Below are 20,264 nucleotides of genomic sequence, written 5' to 3'. Positions count from 1 at the left end.
ATGTAGCTGAATTCCAGAGCTGGAATAATATTTTTGAGCACTTTTTGAAAAAAAAAATCTCCTAGATCTCCATGCTGCTGATACTAAAATCACCTGTCCAAATTCCTCTGCGTGGAGCCCTGGCGGCTCTTTTGTCCTGGACCACATTTCTCTGCTTATCTAATTCACAGTGAAATACTAGTAAATGATTAGTCCTTGTCCTTGGAGGCCTACCCAAACCCTTGCTAATCATTAAAATATCCAAATCAAGTTGTCAGTGCAGAGCTTAGCTCACTTCAGCCCCCATGTATTAGCAAGCCCGATGATTAAACAGGACATGCTCTCATGTTGGATTGATGTCCTACACTGAAGGAGGAGTTGTTATAAACGGCTAAATATAAACTGTTTATATGATTTCCCCTCCAAATAATATCTGAATGTAACTGGGTTTGAGTTTTAACTGCTGAGGCTGTTGTGCAACTGTCTGAATTTCAGCACGTAAATAATAACATTTAAAAGCATACATAATATGCATATAAAATCAGTATAGTTTCACTTAATCAAATCGCTTCAGTCTGGAGGGTGTGTTAAATGAATGCTTGTGGAGTAGCAAAAAGGCTTCCCAACAGCCAATATAAGCTATGAACTGAGGGTAGAAAACTTGTTCCATATTAATTTAGTAGCTCTGTCTGGTCTGTGGCTGGGATTCCTGCAGCCTAAATGAGAGTCATGATCTTCACCCACATGTGGCATTTCTTAAGCGGGTGAATGAGAATAGTTCTGGGCTGGAACGATCACATGGGTCTCCCTAGATTAATTACTCCCCTGCTTCTTCCGCCCAGGCTGGCTTTGACGTGAGAACTGGAGTGAGCTCTGTTGTTCATGTCTGCTAATTTCCCTTCACATCCTTAAATGTTTTCTTTTTCCTTTTTGAGACTTTGAATTAAGATTATTTTAAATAACAGCAACAGTGTACCTAGCATCACATAGGAAGAAAAATCTCTTAGTTCATATAATGAAATATATAGTTTTATATTTTAGTTTTAAATCTTAGAAACACTTTCATTTTATTATTTGTACGTAATCTCCACATGAAAAATAAGTGCATAGGGAAAATAATGCAAAATAGGTATGAATAAGTAGGGACAGAAACAGATTTTAAAAGCTGGGAGATAGTTAGCCTTGGAAAAAAGAGTAAGCAGAAATTTTATGATTCAAAGTGTATGAATTTTAAGACTTACTTTACATGACAAACTAGGAGAATCTGTGCATTATCTTTTCATAATTATTGTATATAGTACTGTTTTCTTGACCTCCCTTTCCTTCTTAGTAGCTTGACTGTGAGTTGGATTTGAGGTCTGTATCTGGCTAGCTCTAGCCCAGAAGGGTTGGTCCTTCCTGTTGGCCAGAGACTGAACGCCTTGCAAGCTCATAGCATCTGGTAGCAGATGTGTGTCCATAATGAACAAAAAACATAGGCATTTAGATTTGCTGTAGTCATGCTCCCCAGGTATTTTTTCCCAGTTCTTTTTACAAAATGATCTTCTGTTGCTTTTGTTGTCTCTGTTTGTAAATAAGTGGAGCATATCCTTCCTCACCTGATCATATACAGGCATTGGCTCATCTTGGTGGCAGAGGCTTCATGAAAGCAAATGATAAGCAGGACGGGTCCCTTTTTGGTCTCATCAAATGGTTTATATCTCTGTTGTCTGATGTGGAGGCTTCTTCTAAGTGTTGTACTGAACCAAAGAGAAAACCTTTCTTTGTAGAATACCCCAAATAAGGGATGAGAACTGAAGCATGGTTTCTCATCCATAAATGTTGGGTTGGTCCTTCAAGAGAGGACACAACCATTTTACCATGGTCTCCTGGGTGTTTGCTATTGCTGCCAGGCAATCCCACAGCATCTTATGTACAGCATTGAAGTCCATCAGGTGGGAGAGAAACAAGATCTGTTGTTGATGTAGGGGCAGCAAAGAATCACCAGTGGAGGGGTTTCAGTTCTATGTCCAAGTCCAATTTCCACTGAATTCTGATTTAGGCAATTATTTGCAGTGACAAGAAAGCAAAGGTGGCCGTTAGCTGGTGTCTCTAGATCCAATATGTTCATCGGGGAACAGAGGAGCCCTTCCAAGCCAGAATTGCACCCAGTGGCTCCATAGCAAGCAGCAATGGTACACACCAACTCCATGGCATATGGGTGGGTATTTGCTAGCGAGGTAGGACACTAATGAATGGGATGGGCTTGGGGAATATAAGTGTAATGCAGCTGGCGGGGCTGGAGCAGCATGGCCACAGTTTGCGTGAAGCCTGGTTGGCAGCACACAGCTTGCTGCAGCACACTGAGACAGCAGCTCCTTACAGTGCTTCTGTCAGAGGCACAGAGCATTGAGAGGTTACAGCTGAAATTGGTGTGAACTTTGCTATTAACAGCCGTCAGGCTTCAAATCATAATATAGGCTTTACTGAGAGTAGTATTTAACTATACACAGATATCTTCCTAGTCCTATCAGTATGTGACCCTGTGCACTGTTCTTAAACGTCGTAAAGGTCTGATACCTTTTATTGGTGGCTGGAATTTTTCTGTTATTGTCGTGAGAGGTAATTCTGACATACAGTATAGAAATGGTTACTTTCCCCTTCGTGTGCCACACACAGTTTTGCTTAAAAAGTAAAACAAAATCTCTTACCAAAAAGCGAAACAGAGCAAAGAGAAGAGCTCATCATAAAGTATGGGGACTGTTTTGTAGCTTCTAGTAAATATTGTTCTAGATCACCAAACGGATCTTTTGATCTTGTGATGTGTTACTTCATGGTCAGCCTGAAGACTAAGCTACTATAAATTGTCATCTTTCCAGTATAAAGGGGAACATCAAATCAGGCATATGATGCTGAGAATAAAAAGATTATAAAGTGTCAAGTTTCCAGGAAAGATTTCAACACCCGTTATGTGCAAACTCTGCTGAAGTTAATGCTTTATGTTAGGAAAAACTTATGTGGTAATGCTGTTTCTCTGTATACCTCTGTTTCTGTATCCTCTGCACTCACACAAATACCTCCACCAATTTTGCGCATTCGGTTTCAGCCAAATATGAAAAGACCAGTGTCAAATTGTTGCCATTTCCCAGAGGTGGGACAATTGGTAGAGGAGAGAGAACAGGGAGTGGTTGAACTCAACCATTTATTGGACATCAAAGAATCACACAGGCCTGTGCTCTTATGCAAGCTCCAAGTGCTGGAACGGTTTTTATCAGCTGTATCCATTTTCAGCACCAGATGATCCAAGCGTAAAATGCAAGTTTATGGAAGAAGCAAGCTTTATTCATTTGACTGCTTTCTAAGCTACATGGCTGTGCCCATCCAGTGAGGGCTGTAAACACTGGGAATTCAGGGGAAGAAAGTTCTTTTTAGCTATTCCTTCTCCTGAAGAGTAAATACTGAAAGAAATAGGAGAGCTAAGCTGCAGCTAACATAGTCCAAAGCTTCCACCGTACCCCAAATGGAAAGGATTTGACCACCTCCAGTCCTTCAGGACACAGCGTGAGATTTTCCAGGTTTGTCCAACAAGGGCCATGCCAAGCAGGATGTAGTATTATGGATTTACCCCTGCTTCCCATCACCACTAGAGCAGTCTCTATTCAGAAAAGCATTCAATTTCACACACAGCCTAAATTTAAGCTCTGATGAAGTCTCCTCATTACCTTAAAGTTAGGCAGATATTTAAGCAAACGATTAGCCCATCAGGCTCCTGTGAGCTATACTTCCACTTACATCCCTGATCCCCTCATCTGGCTAATGAAAGAAGAAAGAAAAATGTGCAAAAAGGAGTTGGATTAGAGACCTGCATAAAGGGAGAATTTAGAGACACTTGGGACATCGTTTCACCCACTCTGTTTCTAAGGATAAAGGCTTAAGTAATCCAAGAAATCTGATTTTAAAGAGGGCTACAGGGCCCCTTTACATTAAGGTTCACTGATGTAAGTTCACTTCCTTGTCCATTCAGATGCCTTTTCTTTACTCACAGCTCAGAGGCTGCTCAAGTTTTTGGTCTCCCTCATAATTTGATGTTTCCTTCTCATATCTGAGAGTAGCTGGCCCTCCTCAACCTCACTTATCATGGATGTAGAACTGTTATATATGAAGGGAAAGCTAGGAAGGTCCCTGCCTTTCCTTTCTATGGGGCATTAATTTCTTGAGAGACATTTTGCCTTTTTGTTTGGACTAGCCCTTCAGGAGAAGTTGTTCTCAGTGCATTGTGCATATAATTAACTTGACCTGAAATCATTGCTAAAAATTGAATTTGAGAGTCATCAAGTCAGTGGTATTACAGTACCCTACCTTTGAACTGCAATCTTGGGGGACCTTATTTACAACTTGAGTTCAAAAGCTCTCCCTAGCATTCAGATCCAGCCACACAGTTTTGACTCACATCTGAAAAATATTGAGAGAAATGCTGGTGATGAACAAGAAATAAGTCCTTCTCTATGAATTCACATGTTGCTGAGATGACCCCAGAATTGACAGAACTGAGATGCCCAAAATTGTAACGTTATTTTTCCACATATCTCAAAAGACTATATAAGTTTTCCTAAATTAAGTCTCATAGCACCTTCTAAAGCAGGTGATGATGTCTGCTGGATATCGTAAGCAAACTTTGGCTAGTTGACTGTCTCATGGCATTTACCATAGAGTTGTTCCAATTAGTAATTTTTAGGATGTTTTGCTTGATCTTTCCTTATTGCTAGTCTCACATACTCAAAATCATGACTGAGACCTGGAAACTGTAAAACTGGCTCTAAAATCTGGAGACTGAAAGAAGTAAAATGTTAAATGTCTGGGATTCTAGAGCTTTTTGATACCTTTGTTTTCCCTTTTTTCACCTTTTCTCCAAAACCTCTGAGGCAGAGAGTAAATTCTTTAACTGAAATCTGCACTTCTGGTATATGGTACTGTGGGAAAGCCATGGTGAGATGAAAGCTTCATCTTCAGTTGTTTTTCACAGTTCAAGAAGGGGTGGTAGCAAGTTTTCAGCTCTATGGGAGAGTTAAGATGAGAGAGGGAAGGGAGCTGGGGGTAAAATCCTTGCATGTGATGAAGACTGCATCAACCAGCCAGATCTTATTTAAAGTTGGAAGTATTTGAAGGGCTTTAGATGATCCAGAACCTTCCATTAGGAAGGATGGGTGCAAGGGGCCTACAAGGGTAGATCTGGGAGAAGCAATAGCAAGAAGTGGATTTGAGATCACTGCGTGTAATGGCACCCAGCCCTTGCCTGTTATGCTGTCATATAAAGAAATATATTGTGATGCTATTCCCAGAGTGAGTCAAGTGACTTCCCTTCAGCCACTCTTCCGTGAATTTGCAAGGACAGTATATATCGCCTCCAAATTGTTCCCACCACTTCAGAGGTTTGCTAGAGAGGTAGGCAGGGTGCTAGCCCATGTCAGCAAATGTCTTCTGCAGTACCCAAGCCATCCTGAGAGGTTGCTACCCCAATATCGCTCTATTTCTAAGACCTTGTGCTGTTTACCGAAGAGTCCAAAAGCAAATGTTTTCTATGTTGTGTGTAGAACCAATGCTAGTGATGGCTTTGCAGGTGATGGGAGCTAAAGTGCTAAGAGGTCTTTCTACATAGGTCTGGGATGAAATCAGAATTTCTCTCCCACAGAAAATGCTGTATTTCAAAGAAAAGGAAATGCTATCTGGTTCTTCTTTTCCTCAAACCAGATGAAAGGTGGGATGAGCTGCTTTTCCCGAGGAGGGCCATTTACCATAAAATCCTATTTTGAAAGAACAGAAGCAGAAAAGAAAAGTTAGCTGCTTCCCAGCTAACTAAAGCCCAGGGAGTCACAACACAGCTGGGTGCGGGTGCCCAAGGAAGCCAAAGGAAGTGGTGGGTGAGTAGTGTGCTGGCCAGCCTCCTAACACTGCCATACTCTGCAACATGGTTGCATTTCTTACTTCTGCTTGTCTGGACTTCTGGTGACCTTAGGGAAATCACATCATCTTGTGATCAAATCACATCACCTTTCTTCCCTCTCTGTAAAGTGCTGATAGTAAGTTTTTTCCCTCTAAGTGTGGGCCGATGTCACCTCACATGGTGGGGCAGCTTGTGGTGTGCCTGGGAGAGGAAGAGGCTGAGCAAGAAGCAAACCCTTCCCTAACTTTGGAGAAGAGAGCAGGAAGAGACAGCTGCCCCCCAGCCAGGACACGTGACGTGTCACCAGTAGGTAAGAAGCAGGAGGATTCTGCCTGGAGTGAAGGCCTCTTGGGTTGCACCACTAAATGTCCACAAGCTAAGAAACAGTAGAGTAAGACCACCACAAGACCCTGTCTCACTAAGAGGATTTATGGAAAAAAAAAAAACTATAAAAATGATTCTCTCTCTCTAAGGACAAGAGTAACAATAATACTTCTCTACTGGTTCTCTTGGCAGACTGTTTTCATCGGTTTAAAATTTCCTGAGAAGCAATCTACAGGGTTGAAATTGCCAGTGCAGGGCTGATTTTTTTTTCCTGGAAAATGCAGGATTTGGCCTCCAGGCAGTTTTCTTTTATCTCCCTTGCAGCCTCCAAATTGACTAAAGCAGAAGGGTTTCCTGGTAGTTTCCCATATTCACCTGTAGAAATCTCACTCACCAGCACGGATGGTCACAGTAGTTTGCCTCTGGATTTTCACGGTAGAGCAGAAGCTGATTGCATTGTAGCACACTAGAAAAGTATTTTACATTCAAACAGGTACAGAAAGGCTTTATAATGATGGCTATAGAGCTACTGAACATTAATACTTAAAAATATGTAACATTTAAACATTAGTAGAATCCACTAAAACTGTCTAATATAATGAATAAAGTTTTATCTTGCTTTTTGGATACTGCTTTTGCAGTTCTCATTACAGGTACAACTCGAGTCTCACCCACCAGCAACGGAGTGACTTGATGTAATGTAATGTAAATGTAGAGTGATCCCTGGCGATATCCAACCCTCATATCTTCTCTGATATGCCAACCATCCAAATAGAATAGGAAAGCTCAACAGCTCTTACTGTTATTAAACAATACAACTTTTTTCTAGTTCTTATTTTCACCAGTAAAACAGAATATTAACGCTCTTCAATTACAATCAGCAAGTGGAAGTACGTACACACCTTTCTCCATACAAGGTGTTTTATCATTGCCCATGTAACTTAATTCCAAGATAGATCCAGTTGCCCAGATGTTGGCTCTCACAGAGGTTTTAGTGAAAATCGTATTGGCAGATCCCTGCATACTTATTAGTCTGATTAAAACTACAAGCACAGAATTATTTTTACTGTCACTTTCACTTTAAAGAAGAGGCAGTGATGGCTATGTTCCTGTCAAGTTTCAATCAAGTTTTGCCTTTGATTTAGTAAAAAATAAGTGTAGATTAGGGCGAGCTATGGTTCAGGTGTGAACCAAGTATGGGGAGTTGTAACCACAAATTATGAGACAAATGGGAACTGCTTAACAGCTGTAACTAATTTTCTGAACTGAATTTCTTGAGTTTCTCCACTGTTCCCTTTTTCTGCCAGGCTTATTCCAGGATGTGACGCTGGATGCAGATAACTAAGAGCAGATTCTCTGTTCCGTAGCTGATAAAATTTTGAGATTTCTTGAGGTTTAAAACACCATTTTGGTTTTCAGCCCTGTAGTGCTTCGCTTCATTCCTCCAGCCTCTTACCTTCTTATTTTCTTGTTTCCTACAGTGACCACCATATTCTGATAAATTATGGTAGATCCACAGACCACAGCCTTGACAAGCACACTGTACAAAACCACAGTAGCTGAACCCGTTCTCCTTTGCTCACCAACAGAAATTTCTTCTTCTCTGGGTGAAATCCTGTGAGTTTCCATGCAGGCCAGAAAAATTGGTGCTCTTCTGAGATAAATGCTTCTGCTCTGCTGTCTGACACAGTAATTACAATCTCTGCGATCATAGAGAGAGCATATCCCTCCTACTGAAGACTATTCTGATTTACAGGGTGGATGGGCTGCTCTTCTGAAGCAGACCATCACGGAAGAATTTGCATGGTAAGAGCATTACAACATGTAGCATTTCTGTATTCCAGTAGGGAGCGAAAGATCTCTTATTTTTGAAAGCATTTCCCAAAACTAGAAACATAACTTGCAAAACACTGTAAAAAGAGGAAGTGAAATCCAGCTACGCTCTAGTGGGATGAACTGGAGTGCAGCTTCTCCCCTGTCGTCGGTCATCCACTTACTGCTGTGGAAATGGGCTCATGATGAACCCATGTTCCAGGTGTTCAGTGGGGGCTTGCCTCACTGCTCAGAAGTTTTCTTGTTTCAAATTGTGAATGGAATGAATGAAAGAATGTGCTTTCTAGTTCTGCTTTTGTCGTGAAGTCTCAAGAAAGGAGTAAGACTCAATTGTAGCAAGGCAAGCAGAACACATTCAGAGATATTTGCTTGAACTGAAAGCCTATAGATGCTTCCTAATGGCTCCTCTGTGCTTAAGCAGTGGAGGGTGGGATTTTCAAAAGCAGTTGCATGACTTAAAAAAATATGTCTCCATAGCTTTCAGTGGGGCTTCTGCAAGAAAACCACTTGGGGTAGAAATTTCAAAGCACTAAAGTAATTTTTGGAGCCAGAGTCCCATTTTCAAAAGTGACTCTGACACTTCAGTACCTGAATCCCACTGACTTTTGGGAAGTTCTGGGAACAAGTGTTCAAGCTGCACCAAGGGTGAAATTTGACCATCTGCATCTCTAAGACCTTGCCTATCCAAGGGATTTGCAACAACACATGAGTTTTCTGGAGTAGCTACTTTCTACTAACCAACCTGAAAGAGTTGCTTCCATTTGAACAGCAGGCTCTCACCTCACTGTGTGCCACTGGTTCCTTGGGATGAGGCATTCAGCTTTCTGAGTTGTTGTTCCGCACTTCCTTTTGCTGCTGCTACCTTTGTGTATTGTGGGCTGGTTTCTAGGGCAAGGGAAAAATTTAGTAAGAACAGCCAGAAAGCAAGTCACACTATGAAACCTCCCCAAATAGCACACTCATCCATGGTGTTGACTGATGGTTTATTGGTTGACTGGAGGACATTAGACCAATAAAAGTCACATCCTGGAGGTGTGTGTGGACATCATCCAGTGCCTGCCACCAGAGGCATTCAGAAATGTGGGCAATAATTACCTGGAAACTCTCAATGGACGATATATTTGCTAACTAGTATGAGTAGATAGCGTGTGGGAGCTGTTCTGGTGCCAGTTTTGGGGTGATACTGCCACATGTTATATTACTTATATGTCCTCAGAGAGACAGTGATGGTTCTGGACTTAGTGTGTTCTCAATGCACTGACAGCTTTGGCAAAAACAGCCCTGTTTTCACGCAGTTCAGAAATGGAGCTGCTTTGTCACAAGATCTGTTGACATACTCCAGTTGGCTGACTGGGGTCAGTGGTGGGTTTTGGAGTGGCCTGAGAAGCCCATACAATGGGTGAGCAAGGAATTCTTGGACAAATTTTTCCTGGGGAAGAGAAGACTGAGGGGGGATCTTATCAATGTGTACAAGTACCTGAAGGGAGGATGTCAAGGGGATGGGGACAAACTGTTTTGTCAGTTGTCCCATCTGACAAGACAAGAGGCAATGGGCAGAAATTGAAGCACAGGAAGTTCTGCCTGACCGTGAGGGGGGATTTCTTCCCTGTGAGAGTGACGGAGCACTGGACCAGGTTGCCCAGAGAGGTTGTGGAGTCTCCTTCTCTGGAGATATTCAAGACCTGTCTGGATGCAACCCTGTCTAACATGCTCTAGGTGACCCTGCTGAGCAGAGAGGTTGGACTAGATGATCTCCAGAGGTCTCTTCCAACCTTACTGGTTCTATGATTCTATGTTTTTCTAAAAGATGTGTATCTATGGACCATTAGAAGTGCCTCTGTGCCTTGCTTAGAGGAAAGGACATACTTGTTTTGATGTACAGTGTGGTACTTGTTGCCTGAAAGACTACATTAAATTTTCAGATCACACTGTAATGAAAAATAGGCAACTCCTATTGACCATAGAGAGAGAGTGTATTGGTGTATGGTGGTAATAGGTGACTCGTGACTGTTAATTGAACTGGCTGTTCAATAAATACGTCTGTTGCTGAATATATTGTGATTATTTATATTCAAGCACTGGCCATCTTTTTGTAGGACCACATTGTGTCTAGCTTCAGAACTCTGTATATTGCAAGGGCCCTTTCTGCCTTTGGTCTTGCTGCAGGCTATGTAGTGCAGTAAGCTTCTGGGAAAGCAGAAACTTAGGGAGAGTTCAGTAATAAAAATAAATCTCAGAATACATTTTTTTCTTGATTGAAGGGCATGAAGGGCATACCATCAATTTCATGATATATTTACTCTCCTTTAAAATGTATTTCCTATAGATTAGAAAATGTGTATTATATAAAGATATTCTATACTATAGAGAAATAAATTACTGTTTCATGACTCAACATCCCGGTGAAAACACACTCTCCAAGTGGCAAATGATAATTTCAAATTGTTAAAGAAGAACATTTGCTACATGAATGACTTTTTGACACTACATTGATTTGATGATTACTTAGGTGTAGCAATTTTCTGAGAGGCAAGATTTCCAAGTAAAGCATTTGAGGAGCTTTGCCTTTCTAGTCTGCCCTGTAATCTCCAGTGCTAGGGACAATCCAAGGAGACATTTAAGTCTTCACAGAGTCTGAGCCAGCTGGTCCCTGACAGATTGGGGAGGAGGTGTGGGAACGATTTTATTGTTTTTTTGACATTCATGATATAGGTTCCATGATGAATCTGAGTGCCAGAGTGTTAAGAGCTTTAAATGCATGTCATGGGCAAAGCCTGAGTCAGAGAGATAGAAACAGAGGACAGGCAGATTTCCCCAATTGTTCCCTAAATGAGGAGCAGAGACAGGAGACCGAACTTAAGGCCATGCTTAAGAAGCCGTAGGAAGCCTTAGCAGACACTGATGACACACAAACGTGAAAGCAGTGTTTCAACTGTCCTGCTCCTCAGCTTGGGTGAGCATGCTGAAACACCCACAGGGCAAGATACTGGCATTTCAGTATCTGCCTTCTGCTCTCATCTCTGCCTTGGTGGCTGGGTCTAATCTGTCAGATCTCCAGGCCCAGGGTGTGTAGGATCCAGGATTATGCTGCTCTGACATGTGGAACAAGGAGTCCTCAATGGACTTTTCTGGACTTGCTTTGTGTCCGAGAAAATGATCTTGGGTATGTCTTGACATGATAGCTTCTGCCAAATGCTGAAGCCTTATCACTTGCTTCTTCTGCCTGTCTCTTGCTTGCCAGCCTGCCTGGCTGAAGCTGGGGCTGGGTGTCCAGTGTGCAGTTTGGCTGCTCTGTCGTTTCACTAAGAAGTTAAAAGAAAAGTAAGGTTGAGTTTTGTGATCTTCTTGGTATATACAGCAGAGGGCTTTTCTCAGATGTACCATTTACTGCACAGTTACAGCATGCAGGAGGGTCTCGGAACATAAACCTTGCCGTGTCTGTCCCCCAGCATCTCCCCAAGCCACAAGTGACCTTCAAAACAACATGGAGGAGGCAGGTAGAAGCAGCTAGAAGTCATCATGATAGGGTTTGTCTCTTGTCCTGCCTTGGCTAATTTATTGATCACCTCTGCTATAAAAATGTGTTTTCTGATTGCTGCTGAAGTTGGCAGGGACTGAAAGATGACAACTATATGTACTATGTTAGCATTAACTTTCTGTGAACGAGCTCAGATAAGCATTAATGTGATTTGGCGCTGTGCTTCCATAGGTGCGTGGGCTCCCATGGGTATAGACATCCTCCTGTCTTCCTAGCCCAGCAGAGTTGGTTGCCCTGCACTAATAAGAGGAGGACCTTGTTTGGAGTGCAGCCAAGACTGTGTAGCTCAAACTGATCTTACACCATACTGACACTGCCATCCTCTCGGGATCTTCTGATCTAACTTAGGCAGCTCAGTGAAAGCAGAGGGATGGTAGAGAGAAGTATCTGTCAGTTATCTTCCCTGATCATGTCAAAGAAGGAAGATACATTTGTGATTTGTAAGGTTTTTATTTTAAAATAAAGGAAATTAAAAAGAAAAGTAAAAAGACATTTCTTTCATCGTTAAGGATTGTGTGAAACAAAACACAAGACTGCAGACATCTCTAAAAAGTTGGCTCTTAGTTCTTTAGAGTGGCAATGCATAGCATACAAAATTGTTAGAGCCACCAGCGCCCCTAACTGCCCCAACCCACCCCAAACCACTGTTTATTTCTAGGCAGCTTCTCAGTTGCTTTGCTTTCCCCTGCAAAACCACAAGGCTAAGACATGTTCTGAGGAATGGTAGAGCAGTTTTCACCCATGAAGGTCCAGATGGTAGGAAAGCAAGCACATAGCCGCTGGGAAGGCCTGCCCAGCGAGGTGCAGACATCACGCCATGGGGCAGCTGGGCCATCATGGAGCCACAGCAGACTGGTTTCCTGAGAGCACTCTGCCTTTGTTGAAGCCTTGAAACTTTCATGTGATGTGCAGGTGATTTGACGCCCATCCCAGGGAGCACAGCACGTGGCCAAGGCCTCAAACCAAGCAGTGTCTCAACACCCACCAGTTCCTCCAAGCAGGCAAAGGGTGTGCTGCTCCACTCTTAGCTCATGTTTCCCACCTCTTTGCTGCGATAGCAGCCTGGCTTGTGTTTTGTCCTGGATGCTAAAGCAGTGCTTGTAGTAGGAGGACTGTGCCTGCTCTGCCCTGCACAGATTGCAACCCCAGCTGCACAGAGAAGTGGAAAAAATAGCCAGTAACAGCACTCAGACCCTCCACGCTCTGCTCTCTGTTCTGTGCCTGCTCTTCCCATACATGTCTGTCTACTGTTGTTTCTTTTCTGTAATATCTGCTTGCATATTGCACCTGCCACCTCCATTGCATTTCTAGGCTGCTCAGCCAGCACTGATGCCCTCTGTATGGCAGCCACTTGCCAGCAACTGCATTGACTAGAACGGTGAGCTCAGTGTGTTGTGTGTGTCTGGACCCAGAGGGTGAACTGACGTGAATTCATAGAGGAGCATCACTGCTTGTGCTTGAACAAAAGGGTCCTTGTGCTCTGAACTACCCAGAAACATGAAGGTTTTTCGAGGAAACTCTGATGTGGAATTTCCCTTGCTGATGGCATTGAGAGGGCAAAGCTGTAGATGGAGGTGAGAAGCTTTCCTTCTGTCACAGACCGTCTCTGAACTGTTTTGTCTCTCTGCGTTAGAGACATTGCTTCATGGGCAGGCTGTGCAGGAATGATATAGAATACCTTAGCTTTACATAGCACCTTTCATTAGAAGGGACCTCAAGGTACTGATACGCACCCAGCTTTGAAATGCAACCAGCTACACAGCAGAACTCCTCCCCAGCTCAGGATGGATTGAATATAACAACTCATTTTTCTAGGGTCTTAGGGTCATCCCCTGTAAAGTTTTAAGGTCTTTTCCTTCCAGAAGCATCTTTCTCTCATACCTCACAACAGTCCGTTGATACCCGTTATTACCAAAGTTACTCACTTGGTTCTGCATCTTAGCCTGTCATTGCAGGATACCAGCCCAACTATGATATTTACTCCATCAACTTGAATTGCATACAAAGAGAAATCACAAACTCTTCAGCCATAATGATAAGTTCCCTAAGGTTTCCTGGAGGGAGTAAGGGAGGAGTTAACTCAGAGCAGAATCCTGCTATATTTTATACAGGCCCCAGTAAGTCTGACCCTCTGCCAGAATAGAGTCAAGATTAAAATTAGTCTGACAATACAGCTTATCTCCCTTGTGCAGGAAGAAAGGTCTCCCAAAATTTATTGTAGCCTTGTTATCTCCTATGTTTGGTCCCACAACCTTGTTGAGAAGCATGTTTGGCTCTTTGTACAGTATCAGTGTGAAAGACTCGTTCATATCTTTTTTGCGGTTGACCTGAGCATAGATGAAGTAGTTGCCGCTCGCCATGATTATCAGGTGACTAGGATTGTCCTTCACAAATCCATCGCAGTGTGTTAAGTTCCAATCCCAGGTCATGTTATCTCTAAGGTTAGATGGTGAGGAGACTGAGGAAAACAGACAAAAAGGGTATGGCGATTAACTCTATTTAAGGACAACTTTATTCTCTATGTAAGTATGCTTTTTTACTGTTTTCCATTGCACATCTCTATCTCAACTACCTTCCTGATATTTTCTGTTACCTTTTTGTTATTATTACTCTTTGGGATTTTCTTGAACTTCAGAAGTGCTAGGAAGGGGTCTGAATCCTCAAGTACCAGTAAAGGCTTTGAAGGACCCCCAGGGGCAGGGGTCGCTTAGAGGGGCTCACTGCATGGCCAGGTTAGCTGCCAACAGCACCCTGGGGAAAGGGAACTTTCATGGCTCAGGATCAAGTCTGAGCTGAGCTCTAGTAGGAAATAATTCATGAGCTGGATCTGAGGATGATGAAGGTGGTTACAATAACCCTCTGCTTGTTGGCTACTGTGGCCTGTGGCTGTAGTCCTTCATGAGAGCTGAACCTGTGGGATATCCTCAGGTTTTCCCCTCTCTGTACAGAGTGAACACATGCTGTCGGTATTAAAGCTAGAGGGGTTGTTACGGCCCTCGCTGTGCATACGAAGAAGGACCCAACAATACACGGCAGTGTTGGACTGTGCATACCTTGAGGGTGGGCATTTCTGCAGGACCTAATGCAGTGGGGCCTTGCCTGTGGAGTGGATTAAATACCGTGTGAGGATACCAGGCTCATAGCACAGTGCTGGCCAGCATCTTGAGTTATCAAACACAACTGTGTCTGTCGAGGGGGGAGAAGGGGCTCCCATCCTGTCTTGCACAGTCAACAGTCACTACCTGAAGCTTTATGCAGGCGGAAGTATTGCATTGATTTAATTAAACCTCTCTGAGCATCTAAGCTGGCACTTTGGATGTTACCTTAGGACTGCTTTACGCTAAGCTTGCAGAACTAACACTTGGGAGAAGGGACGCCCATTTTCTGAAAGAATTTGATGCACCATCACCAAGATGCAATAAAACTCATCCCTTGCAATGCTGATCATACTGAGCCTTTACAGAGAGGTGCACTTGGCTGATTTTAAGGTCGCTAGTTTGACAGCCTTAGGTCCAGAGCTGAGGAAATATCTTTGTCGTAGCCACAGTACTATATGGGCTGTAAATTTCTGTATTCCGAATTTCTGCCTGTCTATGGACAAGGTGTTGCCAAATATGAGAATTACCCTGCTGTGTTACAGCTATCTGTATCACAGTGTGAGTTTAACAAAATCATAAAGCGGTTCTAGTATCTCAATACTTACAAGACCCATGGGCCCAGCATGTCCCTGGTGCCTGTGGGAAGAAGCAGAGCTTGGTCATTCTTTTTACTGTGACTTCTTAGTCGAACAGGGAGCTCAGCAGAGGAGATTTGTTATTGCGGGCACACAAAGAGCATTCTCCCAGAAAGGGAAATAAACCTTTTATCCATAATTACAAACAATTGCTGCTTTCAAATATGAGTGATGATTTGTTATGAAGAAACAGTTGTGGTCCAGCAAAGTTTTAACTGCTTAAAATTTATCAGCATTCTTAATATCTGCTTTGGTGATATTTCCACAAAATAAAAAGCCAACTATCAGCATTGCCTAGAGGAGGGCCTCCTACGTATCAATGCTATGAGGCAGGATTTTGCTTCCATCCCTGGATTCACCTCTCACAGAGTGCCACAGTGGGGTGTCTCTGGAGATGGGCTTAGCTTAAAGCCAGTGCCTCCACACCAGGAGCTTTCAAGTGTCGTACTAATGCACTTGCATTAAAACCATGAACCTTTCCTGCTGTGCATCATGGTTCAACAGCAGTTAGCCACCAGGTCAGCATGTGCCAGGGCAGCCTGGGCCAGCACTCATGGCAATGTTTGAATGCATTGCTCCTCTGTGACACTTTCCACGTGGAGAGCAGCTAACGTGTGTGGATACAGCTGCTGCGTTTTTTGAGGTCACTCTGGGCCTCTGCACCCACTGCACAGGGAGGGAGAAGGACGCATGGAGGGCTCAAGAGATTTTTGCAAGGTTGCACCTGATATTGTCGGCAGACTTGAGATGATAGCTTCAGACTTTTTAGCCCACCTCTCTTTAACCGCTAAAGCATGCTTAGCCCTTTGGATGCTCAGAGTACTGGTTGTAGCACTTTATGGTCCTCTGCCGAGCGCTGCTTCCAAGAACCCTTTCAGCCCAGGGAAGGAGGAGGCTTCACAGAAGCCCAGGTGATAAATTGTCAGTGGCAATAGACTTCGGTATGTTCCTGTGAGCCATAGCTCAGTGTTTCTTTCTGGAAGTCACGCTTCTCTGGCACACTGAGTTTGGAGCTATGTTCACTGACTGGACAGAGCCTCGAAAAAGCAGATCTGGGATCAGATTGCAGGCGTAGGAACCCAATTCTTTCTCACATCCAATGGGAGGCAAGCTCTGAAATGTCTGGATCACTATGAAACCGTGCCTTGTCTCCTCCTTAGGAAGCTGCTGTCCTGCGTGCTGGGGATGTTGGCAGTTCTTAGCAGGGAATGTTTTTCATTGCCTGGCCTGACCTTCTGTAATTAATATGAACCTAAGAGACTAACGGCAGTTCTTTTACTTACCGAAAAAAATGTTTTTCTGCAATATGGAAAAAAAATTAAAGAGGGGGAGGAGTGGAATGTGTGTGAAGTGCTGTGTGCATTTTTGTGCTCATCACCATGTGATCTGCCATCGGAGAATTGCAGCTGTGGTCACAGGTTGCAGAGCTTCTGCTTCATAGCTCCAGTATAGATGGGAAAGAGTGTGGGAGGGGGGCTAAAAGTAGCAAAGCAATTAAAAAAAAATTAACTGCTTGCTATGTGATAGTGCTGCAAGGGGCAGATCACACTCCCCTCTGGTGGGAATTTAGCAGTCTTCATATTTTATAAAAAACAAGTAGTGTCTTACACGATCAGTCCTCAAAGGTGTTTGTGATGCCATCATGCCGCAAAGATCTACCAGCGCATGAGAGCAAGCCATCCTGTCTCTTAACCAAGGGGATCTTTTTCCATGTCCCCTTCCTCCCTTAAACAGGAATTGCAAGGAGCTACATCACAGTGGGGTATGTAAACCAACATCCCAAATTAACACTTGGATCCTCCTGGAGACTGATTTACAGTCTGGAAACCAGAAAGTAAAACCCTGGACCTCAGTGAGCCAATCTCTTGTCTCATGCCTCTATTTCTGGCTGCTAGTGTACATACAGATATAGAAAGTGGGGAAGAAATTGAACTCAGCTAATGAAATGCAGAAGACAACTTGACTCAGCGACAGCTATTTGGACTATACTATGTTAACGCTTGGTAAAATCAAGAGTGAGAAGGCTTAATGCCTGCTGAATTGACGGACTCCTAAGCCCTGCCTGTCCTGGAGCATCACTCATACATACTGCATTGGGAGAGCTAATGTCATTGGTACAGGAGAGGAGCAAAAGAGAATGGAATAAAAACTGTTTTCTTGCCTTATGGAAATGAAACCAAAGTACTGATGACATTTCCCCAAGGGACTGGTGGAAATGCCATCAGCTGAAACTTTGGAAAGTAAAGCACTGGCTGTCGCAAAAGATAAAGAATGACTATGTTGCAGTTAGCTCATGGTATAAACACAGCAGTATTGATCATTAGGATTAATGTGTTCCCTATTCTTTAGACTTAGGAATTTTGCTTTGTCCTTACCTGCTTATGATGGAGCACGCAGAAGACTATAGGAACCAGGACAGAAATCACAGTTAAGAGAAATGCTGGTGCATAAAAAGCCACTTGACTGCAGGAGAATTTCCTTTTCTGTGGAATATTTCCATTTTCTAGCAAGCTTGGTGCTTCCATGATGCTTATCCTTGAGACAGCCAAAGGTGAGGAAGCAAACAGCCAGAAGGTGAAAAAAGGCACTGCCAGAATTCCTGAGCTCTTGATTATCGAGACGGAGCATCGAGACAATTATATGCTGGAGGTGTCCCCGCGCTAATAAAGCCAAGAGGAGGAGCCACGGGGTGTTTCATCACTAGCTGGGGCTGAAAGGCAGTGAGGTAGCGTTTCCTCATGATGCCGAGACAGAGAACTTTCTTTTGGCTTCCAGCCCAGAAAGACCAAAATGAAACTCAGGCAGCAGGCGCACTACGAGAGCTTAGATAAGCACTCCAGACTTTCTCATGCAAGGAGATAATTTCACAAACTCTCTCTTAAACACGAAGCAAAAGGACCAGGTACCGGCGTAGATGTTTCTGATTGCTGCATGTGATCTGCTTATGTGTCCAGAGGCAATGTGTTTTTCATGGTCGAGGGATTGGCACCGGATTAAATCTGTTTCTCATTTTGACACGGGAGATCTGAGCCTTGATGACGGAAGAGCATTTTTGCAGTTCCCTGAGGACATGATTCATGCAGTCAAAGTGAAACTACTCGAGATTCCCAATCAGACACATGTGAAAATATGACTGCAAGCTAGTGTTGCTGTGGGAGCTACAAACGCAGCTTCGGGGCAAGTGGAAACTTGCGCGTGCAACTACTATTTCAAACTACTAAATTTGAAATGAGACAGTTTGTTGTCAATATTTTGACAACAACTAAAATATTTTTTAGTTTTGCCCTTTCCATTTTTTCTTACTTTCAAAATTCATTACTATGAGAACAAAATTGTGATTTAGTAATTGCATGGGGGAGGCAAAAAAAAAAAAAAAAAGGCAAATGGGCATGAGGGCATGAGAAGAAAAAAAAGGAAAATCAAACAAAGCCAAAAATGAAAATAAATTCGATTCTTAAGGTTAGAAGTAATTTTTATTCTTAGCTTTTGCAAAATCTTTTGAATCTTATTTCAACAAGAAAAAGTATTCTTGATTGGTGTTTATTTAAAAATGTTCTAATATACAAAGACCTTGCCTGTAGATCTCTACCAGCTCTGCTGCAGCCTCTTTGCAATGCATGGGGTACATGGAAAATGTCCTTTATACAGACTATGCTTTTATTTACTCTGTCAGCTCAAAGCCTGATAGTGTGTATTCACATGCAGCAGAGTGTGTACATTTATGTAAGTGTGTATATAAATATATATATGTATATATATGTGTATCTGTGTGTACGTATATGTATGTGTAAGTGGGTTTTTTAATCATTTGAAATACTCCGAGTACAGAATAATCCCCGAGGATCATCCCTTTCCTGTTGTTCATTATTACTGCCTCGGTAAGTTTGCCGTGTCTTTGTGGAGGAGTCGGAGAGCTCGGGGCAGAATTTCAGCCCCCGGCAGTCTGGGAGCGCAGCCGAGGGAAGGGGCTGAGGCACTAAGCGAGGATGAAGCCAAGGCGCTTCTCGGAAGAAAAGGCATGAGGGAATTACTCAGGTGTATCGTTGAATCTATCAATGTTACCTGGCTTTTTCTGTACCTGGGAAGTGAATGCATGATTCCTATTAAGCGTAGTTTAGCAGTGATGTATTTTCAGCTGACAGAGTAAATAAAAGCATATTTCCATTTATGTCCCTGCAGGAGAACCCTTCCTGGGCAAGATCCTTCTAGAGATACACTCTCTGCTAATGGGCAGCTGATGGCTAAGCTCTGGTTTGCAGAGGTGACATAAGTGAGCAAGTTTTTCTTGCAGGAAGGCCAGGCACGCAATCGGGGCAATCACCTGGGTTTGCTCCCGGTGACTTTGCTGTACTTGCCGCAGCTGCGCAGGCTGTACGCCCGAGCAGAGGCACCGCGTGGGTGATGTCAGAGAGCTGGAGTAGTTTCAGCAGAGTCCCTCCTAGAAAAAGCAATTAAGAACTTGGTTGACACGCTGCTGGCAGCCTGTCAGCAGACTGCTGTTCCTGTAAGCAGAATGCTGTTCACCTTCAGCCTCTGTAAGGTGAGTCTCCCCTGCTCCTGGCCAGCTGATAGGAAGGAGGTGGGAATGACCACCCCTGCACTAGGTGTTTCCTCTCTTTCTTAAACAAACAGCTCTTGGGAGCCGTGCCCAGGAGAGCGGCTGACAATCGAGCTGTCCCTCCTAGCCCGACCAAATGCAGTGGTCCTGCCAAAAGGGGGGACCAGTGGGATGGCAAATACATGCCACTGGCTGCAAAGGGGGGCCTGTGGTCTGGGCGGTGTTAGGGCAGAAAGCCTTCATCCTTCAGGCTGGTTTAGAAACCCTGCTTTGACTGGAAAACACCGTCAGCCTGCAGCCCTGGACACTAGGGTCATCACTTGCTAAACTCGCGGCTTTGACTACAAAAGAAAGACCAAAATAAGCTTTGTTTTAAAAC

Source organism: Rhea pennata, chromosome 8 (genome assembly GCF_028389875.1).
Source record: "Rhea pennata isolate bPtePen1 chromosome 8, bPtePen1.pri, whole genome shotgun sequence".
In the NCBI taxonomy this organism is placed as follows: Eukaryota; Metazoa; Chordata; class Aves; order Rheiformes; family Rheidae; genus Rhea; species Rhea pennata.
This window is presented reverse-complemented; position numbering follows the sequence as displayed.